The sequence below is a fragment of the Solea solea genome, chromosome 3 (assembly GCF_958295425.1).
Source record: "Solea solea chromosome 3, fSolSol10.1, whole genome shotgun sequence".
Classification (NCBI taxonomy): Eukaryota; Metazoa; Chordata; class Actinopteri; order Pleuronectiformes; family Soleidae; genus Solea; species Solea solea.
The window spans coordinates 10,982,490-10,994,822 of NC_081136.1; positions in this window are offsets into that span (position 1 = coordinate 10,982,490).

The following is a 12,333-nucleotide window of genomic DNA, read 5'->3' on the forward strand; positions in this document are numbered from 1 at the left end:
ATCCTAAAAGAAAATATAAATAAAACTTGTTTTGAATGAATAAATAAATGAAAGAAAAATTCGACACAAAGAGTTGTCAGTGTTTGCACAGAGACACAGAGGAATCAACACCTAAAAACGAGAGAAAGCTCTCAGAGAGCATAAACTTCTAAGCTGCTTCTCTCTAGCTCATATTCCCACAGCATCTGGAGATGTCTTCCTTGGGCCATGAGGTGCATTCCATTTGTAGTTGGAACTCAGAATTTAACCTCAGATTTCCAACTCCAAACTCGGGACAAACTCACAAACCCTGACATGGGATTCCATTCCTTAATAGCACCTTAATAGCGTTTTCCGTTACTAAGATACATTAATATGACCCTGAGATTTTAGACATTCCCTTGCTAAATTTTGGAGCTTAACGGATGTTTTCAGGATTTTTAAGTCTTTTTTAACTGATCTACAGTTCGGCATTGTTCAGTTTGATTCCTGTGTCGTACATCGCGCTCATGACTCTTCCAGTGACAACAGCCTCTGACCAATCAGTGGCCAGCAGTCTGTCGACGTCCCATTTAAGTATCAGCCCAGCTCGCTTGGAACCTCACCAGAGCAGGTACTAAAAGCAGCACCAGGTACTATCACTAACAAAGTCGAGTCGAGCTTGAGCTGTGCTAGAACTGTACAATGGAAATGTGGCAATAGACATGTTGCTATACTGTCTGTGTGCACAAAATAGCATGTTAAGTGTTGTTATCCCCTGGTATTGCTGACAATAGCTAAACCCCAGATACATTTGCATTTCCGACTTCTCAACAAGATGCAGTGCCGTCACTCCCAGTCCCGACTTCCGAGTTCTGAAGTAAATGGGATGCAAAAAAAACAGACCATAACCAAGCACATTTAATCCAAATAACCCAAAGTTATGCCGCTAACAGACACACAAATAAAAAGCCATGAAACACAAACTCCTGAAACTGACAAGTTTATGACCAGTGTTTGGCTTCTCTTGCCTCATTTACATGTCTGCCATGACAGGCTCAGGGAACACACATGCCATCCACCCTGAAAACCTTAATCCTGGCAACACCTCGCTCATCTGCATCTACTCATGTTGGTGGTTCAGGTCAGAGGTTTAATGAAGCTGAACACACTGATCTGAGGAGAACAACACCAGCCTCTGGCATCTGTTTAATTCTTGGAGAGCAGAATTGCACCAAGGTGACAGATTTGGTTTTTACAGCCACTGATCTGATACATGTCTGTGCACATGACAATGAGAGGAAGGTTGTGATGATCTGCTACAGTGCTTGTGTGTGAAATAAGCAAAACAAATGTGAGTAAAAGAGAACGATTACAACACAAACACACTCACCTGCTATGGCTCTGCCCTACTCAGTGCTAATGACTCACTGATTGGATTATCCAGGCTTTTAGCAGCAGCACAGCTGCAGCTGATAGAGATGCTAAGGTCAAGCTGGGGTCAACAAGAGGTCAGCGGGGCCGTGAACTGCAGACGACTAGGCCTCCAGCATGAGAGGAGGAAGAGGGTGATAAAGAATTGAGAGACAAGAGGTAACGGGAGGGTGTTGTTGTTTTTTGTTGTTTTTTTTAACTAGAGTGGTGACAGACAGATTCAGTTTCTGGGGAATTTTAGAGCCGAGGATGCTGGGAAATGGCGAGAGAGGAGGGTTAGGGATGATGGAGTGTTTGAAGGAGGGAGACGTGTATGCGTTGTGACAGAAGAGCCTCGCAGACACTGCTGGCCTCCTGGTGACACCACTGCACGCAGGAAACACAAACCCGCGCTGCTGCTGCTGCTGCTGCTGCTGCTGCTGCTGCAGCAGCAATCACTACTGCTGGCAGCTCAATCCACTTTAATGTGAGATTCTCCTTTTTCTCTCTCACACTTTCTCCTCACCCTATCATAAAAGACATGCTCAAGCCATTACATTTTGTCCACACAGACACTAACATGTAATTTTGTGTGTGTGTGTGTGTGTGTGTGTGTGTGTGCCTCAAAGGAGAAGGATGTCATTGTTCCCCCCATGACCCAAAACTACATTTTCAACCATCTGCAAGAGCCAGCAGGAATTTGTTCTAAGCACTTAATGAGATATTTAATATGTGGGCCACGCTTACCACTTGTTATCATCACCATGAGGCCAAAGCTTTAAAGTGCAACCATGCTACTATATTTTATGTTAATGTACTTATTTTTGCACATATAGTGTAAAAAAAACAAACCCAGGTGGCATTCAAGCACCCGCCCTTCTGTCCTCTGGCCAGGTAAGGGCCCTTATTGAAAGGCATTTTTATTCATTTCATTTCATATTATATATAAATATTTATATTTGTGTTGCCCTTGGTATCAATTCTCAGTTAAAAATTTGTATGGTATGGCCCAACAATTTGACTTGTAATCTCTGCAAAATTGCTGAGAAGGCCTATTTCAAACATCTGCTGTACACGAGTGTGTGGTGAAATCCCGCCGTGATGCTTTTTTTCATGAATAATTATGAGGGTGTGCCCTTTTTCCACTTGAGCCCTTTATGCCTATAATAATGTGTACTGCATATTGTCATGTATATTGTATTTCTATTATTCTATTCATTTTATCTACGTTTTGTTTGTGTTCTTATGTCTATTCTTGTTCATCTTTTATTACATTCTGCTGCTATCTGATCTCACCTTATGGTGTCTCACCTTACCTCATCTTAATTTTCCTTATGTTATCTCATCTTATCTTATCCTTTGTCATCTCAACTTATTTCATCTTATCTCATCTTCTTACCTTATGTTATCTCATCTAATTTTACCTTATGTTATCTCACCTTACCTTATGTTATCTCATCTCATCTCATGTTATCTCATATAATTTTACTTTACCTCATCTCACCATGTTATCTCATATAATCTTACCTTATGTTATCTCATATAATCTTACCGTACCTCATCTCATCTCATATCACCTTATGTTATCTCATCTTATCTTACCTTTCGTGATCTCCTCTTATAGGAGGCTGCAGGTGTAAATGAGTAAATCCAGTAGAAAGTGACTGTGTTGCTGCTGAGAACAGGAGCCAGTGAGTCAGTTCCCTGCAGGGGATTTGTCTCTGCGTTTGGTTTCTAGCAAATGATGATGACCTAGTCTATTAGAGTGAGTAAATGACAATATTCTCCTGTGATTAGTTTCAGTGCGGATTACACACAAACAGAGGCGGAGCCACACTCTGACCCACTGAACTGACAGAAAACAGGCACGGATTTTTGACAATGCTTCAAACTTTACACACTTTAAAGGTTCAACGGGTCATAATGATCATAAACATTTAAAATCCATCACTTCTCACAGGATTATGAAGCATTTAATTATTGGAAATCAAGTTAATTTATACAGGGTGTAATTCATTTATACTGTATATATTTTTCTTTTTCTTTTATTTTATTCCTTTTATTTTCTATGTAAAGCCAATTTTTTTAACAAAATAATCCTTTAAATCATTTTGTTGTACGGAACATGTTCTCTACAAAAAAAAAAATAGTATTTTGCTCTTTTGTAGGTGGCTATGTTTTCAGAACTAGTATGAATACTTGGTTGACATTCTGACTCTTGTTTAATATTATTAATAATATTTATTGATAATAAATATACTATTCATAATGTTTTGGTCGTCCAATGTGCAGCACGAAAAGGTTTCTGATATACTGTGTTGAAATCAGTCACTGCCATGAACCCTTGTTGTTTTTACTTTTCAAATATTATTTGGTATTTTGTTTTTAGTTTCAGTGCGAAAACATTTTTTTTTGTTTTTTTGCAGTTTATGCTTCAAGAGGCAAAGGAACTATTTTTGAATTGAGTTGAATTGAAGAAATCTGCGACGGAATTCAGTTTAGTCCAAATTCTTGAATGGCAGCTTCACGTTGGGACAAAAGCATGACTGCAAACACTGCTTCACTGAAGACTTTTCCTCTTATTTTGAGCAAAATTAAAAGGTCAAGGTATAAAAAAAAAAAGAAAGAAAAAGCCAATATTGCTCAAGAGAGAAATGTGTTGCTATGGCATTTTATCAAAAACCAAAAACAAACTAGAGTCTTGCAACCTAATGTGTTTTTGAGGAAGGGGGATGTGTGGCTATAAAAATACAGTATAGTTTAACAGTACAATTAAATTAACACCAAATTCAATTTGATCACTAGATTCCTTATAACAGTAAACAAGAAAACAATGATTTATATTCCTCATTTGTCTTATTGGCACCTTTAAAGTACTTTGTGCTAAACTGCATAAAAATACTACATTTCTTGTGACTCTATTGCACTGTATAAAGCTTTATATATCAAGGCGTGCAAAAAAGACATTGATTATGATGCAAATATACGACATTAATAATGTGCTGAAATGAAAATGAACAGAATTTAAACTCATTAGGGAAATAAACATTATTATTTTGTGTGAGTGTTCATGGGCTGGTGTTTTTACACTCAGTGCTCTGTAGGTGTCGCTCTAACTCTGCAACCTACCACCTGTTGCTCTGCCACATTCCTTCAACAACCTCCCTCAGTCTGTTCAGCTTTAATACCTCAGCTGCAGGAAGAGGGAATCAATTTGGACTTGGAGTTTTGAATGAAAAACTAAATTATATGCAAATGAATGAAATGAAATTTGAAAAAGTCAAGGTTCACATAATTTGCTGTCTCCAAAAAAAAGAGAAAAAAGAGGGTACACACAGTAAAAAGAAATAAGAGCAGAAGTGTACCTGCGTGTTTAGACTGCAGAGTGCGATGATGATGATGATGATGATGTCAGCGAGTACGCCGTCTGCTGAAGGCGGCACTGAGCGACACACACTGTCCATCACCGTCTGCAGGTCATGACAAAGCAGGGAGACATGGTCATTGTGGACACACAGTGGCACACACTGAACACACACAGTCAGCTGTGTCAGGATGGATGTAAAGGCTGTAATATGTTTATGTTACTGTTTATGTTCTATACCAATTAAAGACGTAATAATGCATGTTATAATAACTTCATATATTTATTTTCATATCCATGCATTAGAATAATTTAGTAACAATATATCGCAATATAAATACAACAAAGGTTCAGTATATCGTGTTCATGCAAACACTCAAGATGTCAGACATATTTGTAATGAATGTTTTGCCTTTCTGTGTTAATTGTTTTTTAAAAGCACAAATTCACATTTTATCACGATAATTATATTGACTGATTTGAGAAATGTTTTATTGTGGTGAGGATTTTTGCCAGATCGCCAGCCCCAGGGTTAATATTTTGATGGTACCATGTGGTAATGCGCCGTTATTTGCAGAAATTGAATATAATACATAGAACATGATAATAAAACAATTTTGTTTTTTGTTTTTTTTGTAGCTATAGACTAAACCTTTTTGTATGTACTTTAGGCAAAGGTCTTGCTTTACAGGAGCCACCATCTTGTTTCGACAGCAGAGCAAACAGACAAACCAGCCAGAGCATGCGCTTCCCATTTTAAACTGGAAGCTAAAGCAAATTCAAATGACTTCCTTTCTGGTACGCAAAGGCCACCATAGTTCAGTGGCGCACTTGGGTAAAGGGAGGAGTGAGTGGACGATCTGCAGGCTCACCATTAGATGTCATTAATTCTTACACACTGGACTTTTAAATCTTTTACACACTAAATATAAAAGCTCAGGACTAAGTTATAGCAACAAAACTATTCTGTAAGAATCTGTCGCAAATAAGTTATTTCCTCAAAACTTTTATTAGCGTTAGTAGTTTCTATTATTCTCTTTGTAATTAACCGTAAATATTGTAAAGGTATTATTTTACGTATGAATTATAAATATTATATTATATGTTATTATTATTATTTATACTTTTGCATGCATGCCAGACATTTCCTTGATTGCTGTTATTTCTTCAGAACATTGCTCTGAAATTTAAATATTCAAATTCAGTATCTTAACTGTTAGAAGTCTTTATTAAACCAAATTTAATTTAAAAAAAATTAATAATAATATATATATATATATATATATTTATTAATTATTAAGACTCTCAAAGTAAAAGTCAGTGTCAGGTTATTTGTTCAACATATTCTTTCTTAATTATTACTAAATAAGATAGAAAACACAACTTCCTGCAGACTCTGAAATGGTAAAAATCTAATTACAAGGATAATTATCACTATTATTTCAACAACTACCAACTTCTACCAAGTTCTTCCTGTAAAAAAATACAATGAAAGAAGCATCAGGCCCTTGACTCATTATGAAAGATCTCTCCTAATTCAAGACTCACATTTGTCTAATAGTTCATCTTGTTGTGCTGTGTAAATAAAGGTGAAACTACTTCATTAAAATAAAAGTTTCACAATAATAAAAAAGAAATAAAAATAAAAGAAAATACCTCCTTGTATTAAAAGTTCATTCAAATGTGCATTTCATTAGACTTTAATTTGTTCAAAATTACTTTTTCGATAAGTTAGCATAAATAATACACTTTTTGCAAGTAATTATTAATAATTACTCAATTATAAATTGATAATGATTAATAATTTGCTTTGCAAAAACACACTTTGAGATTTAATTACTTTGAATATTTTTCGTTAGATTTGTGTCATGTTTTTCTTTTTAACATGCAATTGATGTTTTTTTGCTCATTATAATTTTAGAATAACAACTAACAGTAACTTCCACTAAGTAGCACAACTCAGTTTTTAATTTCCGGACATTTATCGCAATAAAACCTGATACATCTACTCATTTGTAAACATTTCCTTGTGATTATGAATCCCCAAATCCTTCACTAAAGCAACCTCTAATCATTTCATTCACGCACATTTTGCTACACATTCTCTTGAAGGAACAGGAATATCCTGTAGGTGTGAAATATAATTACATATTTATTCTGACTAAAAATACTTGACATTTTCATATGAAAATATTTCCTGGTTCATCCTCACAATTATGCTCTCAAACTGTGTAAAAACATCACCTGACGTATTTATCAGGACGTAATGCTTTTGTTTAAAGCTCCTGGACCTTACGCCGATGAAGCTGTGAGACAGAGTCAGAGAGGTGCTGTGATGGATAATGAATGAAAATTGACAGGACAGACGAGAAGAAGAAAAAATGAATCTGTAGCCATCATCAAGGCCACACCCATCCCTCCTCCTCTTGTTCTCTCATTATCTGTCCATCCGTCATCAGTCCTTCCTCTTTGCCATATAAATACCTCTATGTCCGTCGTTTCATCCTTACCTTAGGCATTTCCTTTTCCCTGTGTTTTTTGCATCTCCCCGCTTTTGCATCTGTTTTTACAACTTCATCCTCCTCCTCCTCCCTCCCACTCACGTCTTCCTCACCCTTTCACCTCCCACCGTTTCCCTCCAACTCCAAACTATTCCCCATCCTTCCTTTTTTCAGTCCACCTCACACTTTATTCACTCTTCGTCTTTCTCCCTACACCTCGTCTTCCTTCTCCTCCTCCTCCTCCTTCTCCTCCACCACCTCCTCCTCTTCTTCTCTGTGCAGCTGGTGAGGCTCTTCCATTAGCCCTGACATGCAGAGGCACTGATTCTGTAAAGGTCGTGACCCTTCGCAGCGGGTTTTGCCAAAGCTTCAGTTCTACACACTCACACATCTGCCTGCTACACACACAGAGAGAATGACACAGTGAACATAGTAATCAGTGTTGGTCAGCACCACGTTACTCAGTTATTCATTACATTACCCAGTAATGACGAGTTTAAGGCACTGGTTCCTACAGATTGGGCCATCTCACAAGATGTTTTTTGGGGTCCACAATCAAATTTGCTGAATTTTCCGAAACTTTAAGTCAAGATTTGGGTGAATATGTTTTAAATAACATGCAGTTTTAATCAATTAAGACTTGCCAATCAAAATGATATCAGGTGTTACAGATGTGGCTGTAAAGATTTGTTTTTGGCAGGGACAGTGTAGATTAATAAGCATTCCTGAAAATGTACCAAGATTAAGACTACTTTCCATCTGCAGTCAACAAAAACAACAATGGAGATATTATACACAAAAGACTGGTGACAAATACAGTGAGCAGAGAGAATAAGAACCCAATACGGAATAAAACACGATAAACAACAAATACAGAGAGCAGATACTGAATTAAATACAATAAACAACAATGCTACCAAATAACTTGCTGAAATTCTGCACAAATTTGCTCTTGTCACTATTTATGATATGAAATCGTGATTTGGGTCACAATCAATCCCCATCTAGAAAGTTTGGGAAACACTGGTGTAAGAGATTACAATTTGTGAAACATTACATTTACTAAGTAACACTGATTTACTGTGTTACGAGATTTACGAGAGTAATATAATTATTAATGTAATAAAGTATTTTTGATACTATATTCTTATTATACTTCCCAGTAAAGTTGCTCAACACTGATAGCAATACAAAAACACACCAACGTGGACACACACATACACACACACACAGCTCTGGCCTGCTTTCATCATGCTGACTTAACTCCTCTGTAAATACAAACTCACTGTTACCTCTTGAGGACCTTTTCTGATATAAACATGGACCAGGAGTTGTCATGGAGATCAAAGCCTGCTCTTAATGAAGCAGAACCTCATTTCTGAGGAACTGGTTAAGTTTCGGGCAAAAAGGTGAATTATGATTAAGGTTAGTGAAGGTTAAAGGAATAGAATGAATGCAGTGTATTAAAAAGAATAGCTGTGCATACCTGTGTGTGTGTGTGTGTGTGTGTGCGCACGTGTGTGTGTGTGTGTGTGTGACATTTAGTCGGAGAAATCCTGCTTAATTGGACTGCTGCAAGCTTGGGAAAGACCCACAGTAACTCTCTCCTTTTTTTTAACCCTGTGCTTCTATAATGAACAGCAGTGGTCCCACAGCACACTGCCGAGTGAGCAGTTGTGAGTGCAGGTGTTGCTTTGGAGATGCACTCAAAAGTTACGCTCTGAGACAAAATAGCGAACTGTTGTCGTTTTTACATTCACAGCACCAGCAAGCACAAGCAGACGTTAACTTTTTAAATTAAATTCTTTGCCATATGTACAATGTAAATTCATGTTAAAGATGTTCTGCTTCAAACCTTTTAACTATAGTACTAAAAAGCTCCTGTGGTTTATGAATGAAATCCTGCACTGAAAGCATATTTCCCTCCACAGAATGACCTTGTCCCTCCTCCCAGTGTCATGTCTTCAACTCATGTCACCCCTCAAACAACCCCTTTCTCCCGTTTACTCCTTTTACTGGATTTTTTTTTTCTTCCTCCAACTCCATGACTCCCTCCTGCCACCCTATAAGGCCACTGCTGCTCACTGTAACTGGCAACTTTGCTCCTCTCCCCTATTGTGGCAGTGACAATAGGGGCTGGTGCCCTCTCGCAGGCTATGTTACAGGCTGTCACATGAGGCGGACACTCTGGGACGGCCCAGCGTTATCTGCTGTGACAACTCAGATTACTTCCACGGCCTCCCAACTGATCAGCACATCCAATTCAATTAGTGGCAATTAGTCCTGGTCCTCCCCCTGACTCTTCCTCCTCCTCCCCCTCCACCCCTGTCCTTACCCACCCGCTGTGTCTAAAAAAAAAAGGAAAGCTGCCAAGCTTTGAGCAACTCGTTCAACCTGACAGGCTGAGCTGGTGAACAACTTTGGAGCAACTTGTAGCTCCCCCCCCTCGTCCTCCAATTACCCTCACACACACTCACAATGACCCATTCACACATTCATACTTGTATGCACCACCAGAGCACATATTCAAAGTGACACATCACACAGAAAGCACAGCTTTCTGCACATAAGCTCCCACAGATCCAATTCAGGAGAAACACATTGGCACATATATGAGCACAGCACACAACCAGCACCTAAATATGTACGGAAACACACAATTATCAATGAATAAGTTCACTAATGGAGCAAAAACCCACAAAAATGTATCACAGGATGCTGCAAGTAATCAACTCTAACCTGAATTTAATCTTTCATCTTAGTTTTTATACGTTTTATTGATTTTTTTTCTGGTTCACAATTTTACTATTTTATATTTGTTAAGATGATCTGAACAGATGGACATTTAACAAGTAAATTATCAGATATTTTTTGCTTTAAAATATGTTAAGACACCAACACAGGGATGTGACCAGTCTTTGTATTATCAGATGACTGCAGGAGGTAGTTTTTAGCAAACAAGCTCTAAAAAGTTGTTATATGCCAGTTCCTCACCACTAAATGGCAAACAGTTGACTTGGTGATTAGTGAGTAAATGATCAGCTATTTCCTTTAAAATATGCTACGAGATCATAACAGAATTAAATAAATTAAAGACTGGAATTCTATTCAGACATTTGATTTCAATGCCAACGTTCCTTGTGTGTGGTGTACGACAATTACCTAGCTAACAATGCCAAACATCAGTTATTGTCAGTTACTCTTCCAACTATAAATGTATCCACTTATGCCCATCATCACTATGTCCACTGTATGTGAAGAATTCAACCAGAAAGTCCTTTTATTACCAAATATATTCTCGAAAGGCAAAGAGGCAAAATAGTTTCGCATGACCCCGTTGTGAGCCACTCACCCCTTCTTCCCCTCTCTCACCCCTTTTCTCACCCCCTCCTCCCCTTACAGTGGGTATGCTCACACCTGGCCTTCATAAATTAGGGCCCTGGAAAACCAGCGAGCGAAGAGAAAAGCGGGATGCGTAATGGAGCGAGGGGAGGAGAAGGGGGCATTTGGTCGACCGGGTCTTTCAGCATTCCAACGGAGCAAAAAGTTAATGATGGCTCTATTGTGTTGTGAGAAAGCTGGCTGGAGGAGAAGTGTTGCAGGGAATCACTGCCTGTACCAGTGAGCAGCGACAAAAAGGGGGCCGGCCAGAAGCTGCATTGAGTTTTTACCATATTTATATCGCTTACATGGTCATTTTATGTAGTGTTGAAAAAAAAAAAATGCTAATCCATGCACCTCGCCTCTGCTCACAAAACAATGTCAATTAGTTTGGGGATGAGGGGACTTTTTCCTGACACAAACACAATGAGACAAATGGATATCGTGGTTGGGTCACCATGAGTTTTACTTCTGACCAAGAACTTTTTTTCATATCATTTTGTAAAAGATTTTTTAATCATATCCAGCCACTTTCTCACTCCTTGCTTCCCTCCCTCCCCTTCACCCACCCACTTCATAAAAGCCGCCCTAACACGCCCGCCTTCCTTGCAGGCCCTAATGCATGCTGACAGCTTCCCTCCGTAATTGGTGATCACACCCAGATGGATGGTTCCTTAATTCGCTGTTCCCAATAAAGTCAGGCAGTTCAGGGGGAAACGGGGCAGAAGGGGGAGAGTTGGGTAGGCAGTGGAGGTGGAGGTGCTAGTGTGTGTGTGTGTGTGTGTTTGTTATAGATACAAGAGCAGTAAACACCCTAGGCTGCGGGTCCGACAGTTTGCCCAGGCTTTTGTTCACACGTCCATTGAAAAGCAAAGCAATCCCCTCCTCTTCCTCAGCCCTCCTCCCCCCTTTCTCTTCCCCAATAGCCCCCCCCCCCCCCCCCCCTGCACTCCCTCTGTTTTTGGTACAGCCCGGAAAAGAGCGCTGTGTGAGCACTGGAGGACATATGTGTGTATGTGTGTGTGTGTATTTGTGTGTCCTGCTTTGAGCCAAGGGCAGGACAAGGAAATGATCTCTTGTGAGTATGTGTGTCTTTTCCCTTTTCATGGACTAAACGGATTGCTGGAGGTGTATGAATGGAGGCAAAGGACGAGGTGAAGTTCCCGAGGTTATAGGTTACGAACCGGGGTAGGAACCTTGGTCCATGTGTGGTCATTTTGGCTCTATTGAGGAGGACACAACTAGGGTGACGGACTGTGCTGAGGTGGAGCCCTCCTGCTACTAATGAGGGCAACCTGCTGTGACCCCAGGGGTGCAGAGGGTCACGCTGAGCCTGATGGAATGAACCAAGCAAAGGGTTGAAATGAAGATTTAAAAATGAAACATGGGGACTTTTGTGACACCAGCTGCTCTAAAAAAAAAAAACTGAAAATGCTCCATGATAACATTGAATCAATCAGACACTTATTACAAGGAAAATGGATTCAGGAAAACATTCTCGAAACCTAACTTTATTGGTACCAATCAACTTTTGGCACCTTTTCCTTATTTTGCAAAACAATAAAGTGCACTTTTGTTCTCATTAAGACACCATTAGCCTTTATAGTTACATTCCATGCTTCAGAGTAAAATGTATAAACTAATATTAGGAAATGTATAAGTCTATCTTTCCTTCTATGTTTTTACATAATGCAAATGTTCTGTTGTTTTCCATTA